Here is a 13,495-nt window from a genome sequence, read left to right on the forward strand (position 1 = left end):
TCCGGCCTCTTGAACTTCGCTGATTTTGATCTCTCAAGCTTGGCGTCCGTGCCCTCAGCTGCTAAGGCCCTGAGCTCTGGAATTCCCTCCAGAAACCGCGCCAGCTCTCTACTTCTCTTTCATCCTTTAAGACTCTTTTTAAAACCTGCCTCTTTGAACATGATTTTGGTTATCTGAACTAATATCTCCCTGTACTGCTTGATGTCAATTCTTGTTTGATAATCGCTATTGTGAAGCCCGTTGGGAAGTCTCACTACGTTAAAGGCACTGTAGAAATCATGTTGTTGTTGTTATTAAGTGTAAGTCTATCACCAGTAAAGTAGACTCAGCATCATCGCTGGGGTAAGTGTAGGCAAGCACGAGTACAGCACGAGCTTGATAACCACTAGTGTAAGTGTAGGGGTAACAATCGTACCGGAGGAACAGGTACACTTCTAGTGAATGTGTAGTGTACCACGCGTACTGAAGGAGCACAGTCACTACTAGTGTAAATGTAGGAGTATCACAAGTACCGAGGAGCACTGCCATATCTAGTTTAATTGTAGGGGTATCACTAATTCAAGGTTAGCATGCTGACACCCAGTGTATGTATAGTGGTACTACTTCAACCGGAGGAGCCCGGTTTCTTCTCATGTAAGTGTAGGGGTACCACTAGTGTAGGAGGAGTACGCTCAACACTATTGTTAGTGTAGGGGTTTAACTAGTGTAGGAGGAGCACGCTCAACACTAGTGTTAGGTTAGGGGTATCACGAGTGTAGGAGCAGCACGGTCACCACGAGTGTAATTTTATTGATGCATCTATTTATGGAGTAGAATGCACAAATGTAGTGTAAATGTAGTATTACCTCTAGTGTAAGTGTACAGTACCACTAGTACCAGCTGAGCACTCTCACCTGTAGAGTCAATGTAGTGATAACACTAGTGCAGGAGGAGCACGGTCACTGTAAGTGTAAGTGTAGGCGTGCCACTTGTACAGGAGGTAAATGGTCATCCCTAGTATAAGTGTATGTACAACAATTACCAGAGGAGAAAGTTCACATATAGTGTCAGTGTCGGTTATCTTAGGAGCACGGTCAGAGATAGTGTCAGTGTCAGTTACCTGAGGAACACGGTCACGTAAAGTGCAAGTGCCACATTTTGAGCAGCACGTGTATGTTTTGGGGACCACATATCCGGGAGGAGCACTCTCAATCCTAATGTATATGAAGGGGTTCCACTGGTTACAGAGGAGCACGGCCACCTCCAGTATAATTTCAGCGTTACCCCTAGTACTGGAGGAGCTCAGTCAACTTTAGTGCAGGTGTAAGGTACCCATAATACAGGAGGTTCACAGTCACATCTAGTGTAAGTGTAGGGGTCCCGCTAGAACTGGAGGACAACGTTCACCATTGCTGTAACTTTAGTGATGCCACTTTTACCGGAGACACTTGCACAAACCTAATTTAAGTGTAGGGGTAGCATTGCGACAGGAGGGACACGGTCGAATCTAGTGGCAGTGAAGGGGCACCACTGAACAGAATGAGCATACGCACATCCAATGTTTGAGGGGGTTATCCACTAGTACTGGAAGAGCACTGTCAATAGTAGTGTTAGTTTAGTGCTACCACTATTACCATAGCAGCACGTTCAACTCTGATAATATACTAGTACCTGGGGAGCAAGGACACATCTAGCATAAGTGTACAATACCAGTATTACAGGAGAAGAACTGTCTCCTCTAATCTAAATATAGGGTAACATTATTTCAGGAAGAGCACTGCCAACTCTAATGCTGCCAGACTGGGTTCATCACAATTGCAGCATTTGTTTTACCGCCTGTTCTGGAGGAGTGGTTCTCTAGGAATGACTCAATGGCACGGTGATGACGAATATTGCCTGGGCAGTTGAATTCAGCAGGTCTGTAGGACTAGCATCAGCACCAGTACGGAGAGATTGCACTTCCTACTCATAAATAATGTTTCAATTGTGTATTTTTTTAAAAACTGTCCAATAACAATTTCACATATTTCTCAGAACCTGATTTATCAGTTAAAAAACGCACTACATGAGTCTATTTGTTCAATGACTGTAACTAATGTTAATTATGATTAAGCTGATTGAATCGCTGGAGGATTGATGTGTGGTTAAATATAAGTTCCCATCCATTGCCTCAGCCGTGCACCAGTCAGAGTCTTTCATCTCCGACAGAATTCATCCATTCTCACAGAAAATGTGGCGACCAATTATTCTGCTGATCAAAGAGATTTACTTCCCGATTCTCACAGCTGTCGGCGTCCCCGGTGAGCCATTGTTAGTTGTTTTTTGTTAATCGGTGTTAATTGTAATCATGTACAAACAACCTGCTTTGATAAGGTAGCGAGTTTTCTAGATGTCAGCATTACACTTAATCTGATAACCTTACTATTGTTACAATGTTTTTCGAAGCTCCAACACAAGGTTTTAAGTGGATTTCCCGAACGTCTTGTCACTCCGTGCAGAGTAACCGCTGTAGCAGCTCATGAAAATGTGTGGGTGGGTTACCCGGGAAATGGCTCCAAAATTAATCCTGTTCCTACCCTGCTCCGTGTTGATATTCACAGTGACGGGAGTAAACTGCTCTCTACAGCCATCTCCATATATATTTCAATCAGACACTGGAACATTAATTCTCTCCTCTCTCTTTCTTACAGCGAATTTGGTGACAATTGTGATTCTCTCCCGAGGAAACTGTGGCCTTTCCAAGTGTATCTATGCCTACATGGTGGCCATGGCAACAGCAGATCTACTGGTCTTGATCATTAATGTAATGGTGTATTATATTTTCAATTATCACTTTCCACTTTCATTCCTGTACCACACTCCCGTGTGTAAGTTCATTCTATACAGCACTGCTGTCAACCTCGATTTGTCTGTCTGGTTCACCGTCTCCTTCACATTTGATCGATTTGTGGTTATCTATTGTCAGAAGTTTAAAGCAAAGTATTGCACTAAGAGAACTGCGGCCTTGGTCATTACAGCGTTCACGGTCCTAATCCTTGTAAAGAACATCCCTGTTTTGTTTGCCTTTGAACCTGAACAAATAATTAACAATGTGCAGTGGGGCTGCCGGAACAGTGTGGCTTTTTATTCCTCCACTCCAGGTGTTGTCTACCTCTGGTTTTACAGCGCCTGGGGCGTTTGGCTTCCTTTTACTTTAATCGCCTTGTTTAATTATTTGACAATCAGACGTATTTTAGTGGCCAGCAGAGCCCGCAGGGGTCTCCGGGGTCACAGAAGTGAGAATCAGAGCGATTGAGAGAATGAGAACCGAAGGAAATCCATCATTTTACTGTTCACAATATCGGGCAGTTTTATATTGTTGTGGATGACAGCTGCCGTGTGTTTGGTAACTACCAGACTGACAAACATCACCTATTACCGAGGTGACCGCACAGACCCTGGATATATCGCCAGTGAAACAGGAATAATATTAAAGTTTTTGAGTTGCTGTCAAAACCCGTGTATTTATGTAGCGACACAGAGGAAATTCAGAGAAGAGCTGAAGAGCGTGGTAAAATCCCCTTGGGCACTCATTCAGAGAATAGTTAGAAAATGAGAATAAGAAGAATCAATCAAGCGAAAGTTTCCTCATGACTAAATCTCCATTTCAACTATTTTTTAACCTTAGAACGTCCTTCTTTCTGGTAACGTGGTGAGAACTTGTGTGAACATTTCTTCCATTTTGCAGCATGCGTTTGATGTCTGCAATGCTTAAATTTTCATATTTCATTCCTTGATTAAACCTATCCTATTCCTGCAAATTTAGTACATTTCAAGTTCATGGATCAAAGGCAAAAATTATGAGATTCCTGAATGGACATTTGAGCAAAAAGTGGAATCCACCTGACGCTGCAGATACTGGGATCGAGCACGCCCCTTTAATATCATCAATAAAGTTTGATTCGTTGCCAAAACAATCAAAAGTCTAGTGGTCGCCGATATTGCCAACTTTCCTGGAGGTTTGGGGTGAATATTGCAGGCGCGGGTCTTTCTATCGGACTCCATTCCTCATTGACAAATAGAGGGGCTCATGTCCCGTGATCAGTTTTCGAATGGAGGAAATATTCGGAACTCGGCACATCGATGTGACCTTTCACCTCTTTTGTCCCAGATACTGACATAAAATCTCGATTGTGCACTAACTGATATCTGTCACTCAGCACAAAGATGGAGTCAGCTCTTGTTTTGTGCTGTCGGTAAAAGTATTAGGAGTAATATTACTGATATTCTGTCTCAATCAGCCTTCCATACAAAGGTGTAAAGGAATGTAAAATGAATGACTTTACATAAAGTTATTAATTATTACAATTGTTGCGAGTGATCTGTTGAAAACAATGCCAGAAACTCAGGTAAAATAAAACTAAGATTAAGTCTTCTCTGTTCGGATGAACATTTGCAGACGGTCAGAAATAATGGTTGGTCATTATAGTCTTATTATTCGGTTACACATTGTTCCAAATAATAATTGAAAAATACCAGTATATTTGATTCAGTTACAAATTGTTCACAGGTGATCTCGCCTGATTTTGCGAGAAACGCCAAGGAATGGGAGCAGGCTCTCAATGGGAAGGAGCTGACGGGTATGGATGGACAGCGAGATATACAGATCCAAATGTTCAATTCCTAGAAAGTTCATGAGCTAACCAACAATAATTACAGTTTTATTGGCAGAGACGTTAATCACAAGAATAAAGAAGTGATGATGAATCTTTTCAAAATACTGGTGAGGCCACCGTTGGAACACCAAGTATAGCTTCGGTCCCTCATTGTGGAAAGGCCATTAAATCCACTGAGAGCGGGTAGTGTAGATACACTTGGATGGTGCCATGGATCAGAATTATACTGGTGATCAGGGTCAAGATGTAGGGACTACTTACACTGGAACAGCGAAAGATAAGAGGAGATTTAATAGAGGTGTTAAAAATTATCAACAGTTTCGTCAGAGTGAAGAGGGAGAGATCATTCCATCTAGTTGGGGAGCTGGCAATCAACAGTGATCGACTTAAAATGGTCACAAAGGGAATGAGCAGAGAGGTTATCAGAATCTTAGATTTGCAAAGGGTTGCTGGAGCACGGAATGTTTGGCCTCAGAAAATAATTAAGGGAAAGTTAGGTGAACATTTGTTAAAAGAGAAAATCATTTTCTGTGGAGAGAGGAGGACAGTGCAGATAGTTTTTGATTCATGTCTCATAGAACCCAGTACAGATAGAATGGGTGAAATTACATACTCCCGCCCAGTACATTTCTATGGTTTTATAGTGTTACATATGCTGGTATAAGTTTAATTATTTTTGTGCCTAAGCTACTCTCAGCCCCATTGAGCTTCTATTGAACAAATGATTATAAATAAACTGATACCAAGGAAGATCCCCGAGTTTCAATAGTCACCTGTCCCTTACTGATTTCCATTTGTCAATAACCTACTTTCATTTTGTAATTAGCTCCCTGTGCATTGCCTGATCTCCCACCCAATCCCATAATTCCTCACCGTTTGTAGACGTGGAACCTTGTCCGTTGCTTCATTAAAATCTGACTGGGTCATCCCAGCTGCATTTCCACTGACCTATAGGCCAGTGATGTGTTTCAGAAGCTCCAGCGGGTTAATTGAAGATGACACATCGCCCCTCAAACCAATATAATTCCCTTTAACATTACTGGTCTCACAGGAGCTCGTTTTCTAGATCTCTCCTGTCCTTATTTTTAACACTGGGATAATTTCAGCCAATGTCGGATCCTCAGAAATCTTATTTAATTGAGGAAAATTGCAGCAGTGTCAGTAAACCGTCACTCCTGTCAGTCCCTATTGCTTTATCTCATGCTCTCTGTGTCCCTGGATTCTAGATTCACATGTTATGTGTTTGAACACTGTAACCATGTTTAATTAACGCCTTGATCGCTGTCTCTCATACAAGCCATCAATGATTCACATGTGATCTAAATTGTTTATTTTACTTACCAAGCGGTCTTTGCTGGTCCTTACAATTTATCTGATAGATTCGTTGAATAATTAAAAAACTTTTTCTTAATCCTTAATAATGCTCCCGACATAATGACGTGGGCCCATGTTGCCTCCTATTCGCTTTTACATTGATAAATATATTTTAATTCCACACCCACTAGCTCCTTTTTAACTACTCTCCACTTGTCTAATCTTGCGGTCGGATCTCCTAGACCTGCACCACTGCCGGAGTCTCACACACACGCGGGTGGATTATTGGAAAATTATCCAACGGTTTCCTCAGCTTTCATTCCATTGTCATTATTGGCTGAGGGTCACGGGTAATGCTCGAGGCATAGAATCATAGAATCAAAGACCCATAAGGAGACCATGCGGCCTATCATGCCTCTCTCGGCTCTTTGAACTAGGTATCCAATTAGTCCAACTCCGCTGCACTTTCCCCACAGCCCAGCAAACCTGGCTTTTACAAGTATATATTTAATTCCCTTTAAAAAGTTACTAATTTTATAAAGATGTCAGCAGTGGCTCTGTGCTAGCTCTCTCGCCTCTGCATCAGATGGTAGTGGTTAAATTTCCCGCTCCAGAGACCTGAGCATAAAATCTATGCTGACACCTCAATGCAATACTGAGTGTGTGCTGCACTGTCGGAGGTGCCGCCTTTCGGATGGAACTTCAAACCAAGGCCCCGACTGCTGTGTCAGGAGCTACAAAAGATCCCACAGCACTATTTCAAAGAAGAGCAGGGGAGGTCTCCACAGAGACCTGGCCAATATTCATCCCTCAGACAATATCACTAAAACAGATTATCTGGTCATTTTCTCATTGCTGTTTGTGAGAGCTTGCTGTGCTCAAATTGGCTATGACGCTTCCTACATTACAACAGTAACTGCACTTGAAGAAGTACATAATTGACTGTAAAGTGCTTTGGGACGTCCGTAGGTCGTGAAAAGAGCTGTAATCTGCACCGGTACCATTTCAGGCAATGCATTCTAGATCATAACAGGTCGCTATGTTAAAAAAAAATCCCATCTCCTCGCTGGTTCATTTACCAATTGCCTTAAACTGTGGCCCTGATTATCAACGTTCCTGCCTGTGGAAACAATGTTGCCTTATTTAGTCAGAGCCCCTCATAATTTTGAACAAATCCCCCCCTGAACATTGCATGCTCCATGGAGAACTATCGCAGGTTCTGGCCATGCCGACAGTTTTCAGGTTTCTCAGATCTCTTGCATGCTCAGTTTGGAAGATTATTCTTTCATTGTTCTGTAGAATCAACAATTTAAGGTTTAGAAAAATACATTATACGTTTGTTAACCAATTCCCCATTGAAACGGATCCAATCTCTTCTATTAATGGTTTTATCGATTCGCTCTTAATATAATTTCACCGATCGATATTTAAAAGCGGAAACAAAATAGGATCAATATTTTATTAAATCAAAGTGGGGTGTCTGCGCCTATTGATTTGTTCGACTCTTCCTGCTCTCCTTCACATCATGGCCCCGCCCTCCTTGTTCCCTTTCTTTCTGTCCGATACCACACCCTGCCCGATCCCAGTCCCACTGGTTTCCGCACTCTGCGATATCCCAGTCCCACGGGTTCCCGCACTCTGCCAGTTCCCAGTCCCAATGGATCCCGCACTCTGCCAGTTCCCAGTCCCACGGTTACCCACACTCTGCCAGATCCCAGTCCCACGGTTACCCACACTCTGCCAGTTCCCAGTCCCACATTTACCCACACTCTGCCAGATCCCAGTCCCACGGGTTCCCGCACTCTGCCAGATCCCAATCCCACTGGTTACCACACTCTGCCAGATCCCAGTCCCACGGGTTCCCGCACTCTGACAGATCCCAGTCCCATGGTTACCCACACTCTGCCAGATCCCAGTCCCACGGGTTCCCGCACTCTGACAGATCCCAGTCCCACGGTTAACCACACTCTGCCAGATCCCAGTCCCACGGTTACCCACACTCTGCCAGTTCCCAGTCCCACAGTTACCCACACTCTGCCAGATCCCAGTCCCACGGGTTTCCGCACTCTGCCAGATCCCAGTCCCACTGTTTCCCGCACTCTGCCAGATCCCAGTCCCACGGGTTCCCGCACTCTGACAGATCCCAGTCCCACGGTTAACCACACTCTGCCAGATCCCAGTCCCACGGGTTCCCGCTCTCTGACAGATCCCAGTCCCACGGTTACCCACACTCTGCCAGATCCCAGTCCCACGGGTTCCTGCACTCTGACAGATCCCAGTCCCACGGGTTCCCGCACTCTGCCAGATCCCGATCTCCCCTTTGTTCGAAAATGGACCCCAGAATATCAGAGGGATAGCATTCAAAGGAAATGTGTTATGGTCATCACAAAAAGTGTTGGGCTTGCCTCATTTGGACTGTGTGGACACATCTGGCAACCTAACCATAGAAAGAATATCTCTGCACTCTTTATGTCACGCAGCTCACTCCCAGTGGTTTTAGGAATTCACAGTTCCAGTTTTGAAGACAATCTAGAAAATCGTGCTTTCTAAAAGAGGAAACTGCCAGTTGACCTAATGTCAATTTTAATGTTACATGAAGAATGCACAAATTGCTCAAATTCTTCGCTCTGGCAAGGAGTTCAATCATAAATATCTACATGTGATACTAAGAGTTAGATGGGAAGCCGGGCGGAATGTTTCAGCTCACTGGGTGACCGAAATCTGTATGTTATTTACTGAATTAAGAAGAGGGTCATTCGGAACAAACTAATTGATCTGCTTCTTAAGTTTACAACTATGTTGTCGAAAATTTATCACATGACAAACATAACCTTCTATAAACAAACTGCAACATCCATGTGCTGTGTCACGACCAAAATTCAATCTGAGGTGTTTAATAATCAAGATTTACAACGAAGAAAGCAAGAAATTTATCTTGAACGAAGCGAATAGCATCGAAAATACACCTATAAATGGAGTACACCTGTCACTTCATTTACTGCAGTTTAGGAGGCAATAATATGAACTCTGTTATTTAACGTTATTTTGTTAAGTTGCCGATTAATCCTAATCATCCTCACAGTTGTTAATGGGATAATCTGCGGTGCCTGTCCCTACTGTACAAATCCAAAGCTGGAGAACTAGTTATATGCAAACCATTGAATTAAAAATGTGAATTCTGTCGTGTTGTGTTGAAGGGGCCCATGGCATCAAAAAATGCACGGAAAGTCCTGTGTTCTGAATCCAAGTATCTTCCCAAGTCGTGGTGATCCCGTTGTTTCAAAGCTGGGTTTTATTATCCTGAAATATATATGCTGCGGAAACAGATGGATCTTTCATTCACTCCTTTAAAGCCTCACTGAGGAATTGGACTGAAGCTGTGTAGGGGCGGGGTTAGGCTGCATTGCAGAATTGAGAGTTACACAGAATGATGTGCGCTAATATGTTGCTGCATTCTGGGAGTTGTATATTGTAATGATTGGATATAATGTGTGATGCGCTTTAATTGAACCACTAGCAATAATAAAAAATGCTAACTTTTCTGAATATTATAATTTCTCTTGAAGGAAATAACAACCCTTTCACCATTCCTTACCTGTTCCTGGTAATTGGTGAGAAAGACCTCGTGGAGGGGTCACGTGAACTTGTGCCTTTCTGTGCAGTCTGAGCTCTTCACTGTGAACCCACATCTCCCAAAGTTAGCTCAAGATTCCTTAACCACTTCCCACAATCAGTCTCCTCACATTCTTCCTGGAGCATTTGTTACATTTGCACCCTACACTGCCACTCACTGAGAACAATGGCGTGGGGATCATACAATCAATGAATCCCAGAATTATACAGAATGGAAGGAGGCCATTTGGATCAACGTGCCTGTGCCGGCTGCTGAAAGAGATAAACAATTAGTCCGACTCCTCTGCTACTTAATTTTTTCATTCATTTTTACCTCTTCTCCCCGCTGGTTTATGCGCCATTTACCTTAAATCTGTCACATGGCGATAAGGCTGGGGAATGGAAATGAGGCAGAAGGTCAGCCAGGATCTCATTGAATGGCGAAGCAGGATCGAAGGGCCGAATGGCCTACTCCTGCTCCTATTGCTTATGTTCTTATGTGTCCTTTGGTTACCGAGAAGTCTGCCCCTGGAAACAGTTTCTTCGAATTTACTTTATCAAAAACCTTCCTAATTTGTATTTAACTTGGTGTTTCACTGAATTATTTACCTAACTTTTATCGTAAGCTTCCTGTTTTCTGTGTTCAATTTTGATTTAAATTTTGACTTCAATTTTGGCTTCAATTTTGCTAACAGTTCTATCATGTAGTACTCTATGAAACGCCTTTTTAAAGCCCATATATACAACATCAACTGCAACTATCCTCATTAACCGGCTATGTTACTTCATGAAAGGACTCGTTCAAATTAGTAAAACAATCCGTGCTGGCTTTCATTGATTAACCCACAATGTCTAAGTGCTAAATAACTTTCAGTCGTACTATTGTCTCCAAATGTTTCCGCACGAGGTTCGGCTGACTGGTTCATCCCTCTACCCTTTTATGAACGGGTGTAATATTTGCAATCCATTACTATTGTGACAGCATTCCCATATCTAAAGAGGATTTGAAGATTTTGTTCAGAGTATCTGCAATTTCAACCCTTACTTCCATCAGCTTCCTCGGATACAGGCCATTTGGTCCAGTTGACTTTTCTACTATGAGCGCTGCCAGTCTTTTAAGTGCCTCCTCTTGATGTATGTTTTTCCTATCCAATTTCTCAATTATCGCATCTTTTACTGTGACATTGGCCGCATACTTTTCTTTAGTAAAGACACATGCAGAGTACTCATTTAGTACGTAAGACATGCCCCCTGCTTACACATGGAGATCTCCTTTTTGGTCCCTAATAGGCCCAATTCTTGAGAGTGTCACATTCCCGGAGGATCCCTGTATTTTACTGCCCTAACTTGTTGGTCCGGCGGAATTCCTGGACTGAGGAAACTGACATCTGGTCACTGAGAAAGCCGAATCATTCTAACACAGACACTGATCGGCAGCGGCATTTCCTGTTCTAAGACAATCAGACTGTGACCTCACTTCCTGTGGCCCATCGTGCAGAGCGCTACAGTCTGGAGTCGGGGCTCATGATGACGCAGGTGACCATTCAAATATGAATCTGGTTTGCCACACTTCTGATACTAATAGCCAATTGGTGCAACGCTACGGCGGTTCTGAGACGTGTCACCAAATATACTCAGGAGCTCCTGATTTTTTCACTCCTTACAGTTTATTTGTTCAGCAGTTTTGTTTTATTTTTTGCAGTTGAAGGATAACAAATACATTGCTAATATTTATGCTTAATGTTTTTTCGAGATCAATTGACTTGTGGACATCGGCTCTGTGCAACTTTAATCTAAAGCAAAGTCTTTTAATTCCGACCAAGATATAGATCCCTTTGGATTCTTCTAAAATTGAATGGAACATATGGCATATTCCAATGCTAAGTGCGGTTGTCAGACTCATGACGGAATTCTGTAATCCTCCACTAACAGCCTACAGCCACATAATTCTCTGCACTTTTATAAAAGCACATCCAACATGATCATCGTGTTCCGAATTATAGATAAACAATGGAGAACTTCGCGCCAGTTACACCCCTGTTATTCCAGTCTTTCTTTCTACCTAATTATGCAATAGATTTACAGCAAGCATTTAAACCTGTTGCTGCGTCTAAGAATTTTTGAGAGTCGGTTTCATCGACAGGAAATGAAATCTCACCCACAATCCAAATGCTGTCACTGTCCAACTGACTCTGATGGCAGAATCTTGAAACAATTGGTGGCTACTTCACCAGTATCGGCACTTTATAAATAAGTATTCGGAAAATATGGAAGAAGATAATAATTCAATGTCTACTGAACTTTGCTGTGCTTTAGTTAATTCTGCTAAATAAGCCACAGGTTCATGTGAACGTTCCAACTTTAATGGGTTTAAACTGCTGGTAGGATATTTTACTTACTGCCCTATTGTCTTTTACGTTAGAATCAATGGAAGGGAAATTCGGCGGTGTCCATGACTGGTGAACAGTCGGCTCCTGCCTGATTTCCCCCCAGGCCGAAATTGAAAATAAGTTTAGTTTCAGGATATTCAGTTTCCACTATACCCAAATGGATCGCTAACTACCTTTACAACTTGTATGTAAAACAGCTTAAATGGGGGTCGCTGCAATGCTCCTTACAAATAGTCCTGGAGGACTGGCTGAAAATAAAGAATTTCGGGTGAAATTGACCATGGGAGTAGTGGCCAATCGGTGGCGTCACATCGCTCGCCTGTTATACGCTGCTATGGGACAGAATATAGGGCGGCGCCTATAACAGGAAGCAATGTCATTTCGCCTTACTGCCCAAGACGAGTTTCTACACTTGGGGGAAAAATTTGGTATCGCCCCATTTAGGGCGCTGTTATCGGCCATGCACAAACTTTTGCGCCTGGCGCTAATCATCGCCTCCAACAGCAAACTTGGCTTTTATCGCCCTGAAGGTGATTGGAGCGCTAAATCAGGTGCTTCACACCTGCCTTTAGGCGCAAAGGACGAGGAGTGAGGCGCTACATCAGAATGCTGGTGAAGCAAGGAAGGGCGAATCAAAATAAACCTGCAAAGTGCTGCTCATTGCTCATAACTCCTTCACACCACGTTGAATCTCTCCAGAAGTCTCTCTCCCCCTCTCTCAGAATGCGTGGTGCAAAAATGTCACCGACAAAAAAAGGCAGGAAGCGGTCGCCTTTAAATAGCGCTCCCCTAGTCCCTTTCTGACAGCATAATGCTCCCCTCAACCTGTCGTTGCGAACGGCAGGCGGTAAGTCAGGGGGCACCACTCAATATCCGGACTGTTGTGCTAATGGGGCATTGTTCACTCGATTGACATGACAATCTGCCAGTACAGGCGATCATGGCAGTAGTGATTAGCACCATCGGAAAATGTCTAGTTAACTTCACGAGCAGCACAAACATCGCCACGCCTGGCCTTTAGTTGCTTTGTGCCCCAATTGGTGCCCTCTTAAGGTGCTAATGGGAGGCGCAATCAACTGAATTTTTCCCCCCTTGAATTTACATAGCGTCTTTCAAGGGCTCAGGACATCCTAACGCGGCTTAAAGCGCATAAAGTACTTTTAAAGTGTAGTTACTGCAGTCATGTCAGGAAATCCAGAAGCCAATATGCGCACAGCAAGGTCCCACAAACAACAATAAGGTAAATCACCAAATAGGACAACACTGGGCATGGACGGTGGATATGAAATTATCGGTATCACATCGATTGCCTGTTATACACTGCCCCCAGTATTCAGCCATATTGGCGTCATGAGCGCAGAATATCAGTTCTGTTCTATAACTGTCGGCAAATGCCCAACTGGGCGCAAAACATAGCCATATGGAGATTTGCAGTCATCGGTGGATGGAAGACAGAGCAAAAAGCGTCTATGAAAAAGAAAAAACATTCCAGCCAATATAATTTGAAGGAAATTTGAACCAACAGAGTAACCTATATATGCGATG

At 43.1% G+C, this 13,495-nt stretch overlaps 1 pseudogene; it reads left to right on the top strand.

Annotated features, from left to right (window-relative positions):
• Positions 1-2,194: 2,194 nt before the first annotated feature.
• On the top strand, positions 2,195-3,665 carry LOC147093058 (putative G protein-coupled receptor 139; annotated as a pseudogene).
• The last annotated feature ends 9,830 nt before the right edge of the window (positions 3,666-13,495 follow it).

The sequence above is a fragment of the Somniosus microcephalus genome, unplaced genomic scaffold, assembly GCF_052327205.1.
Source record: "Somniosus microcephalus isolate GS21.2 unplaced genomic scaffold, FLI_Smic_1.0 unresolved_chr2, whole genome shotgun sequence".
NCBI lineage: Eukaryota > Metazoa > Chordata > Chondrichthyes > Squaliformes > Somniosidae > Somniosus > Somniosus microcephalus.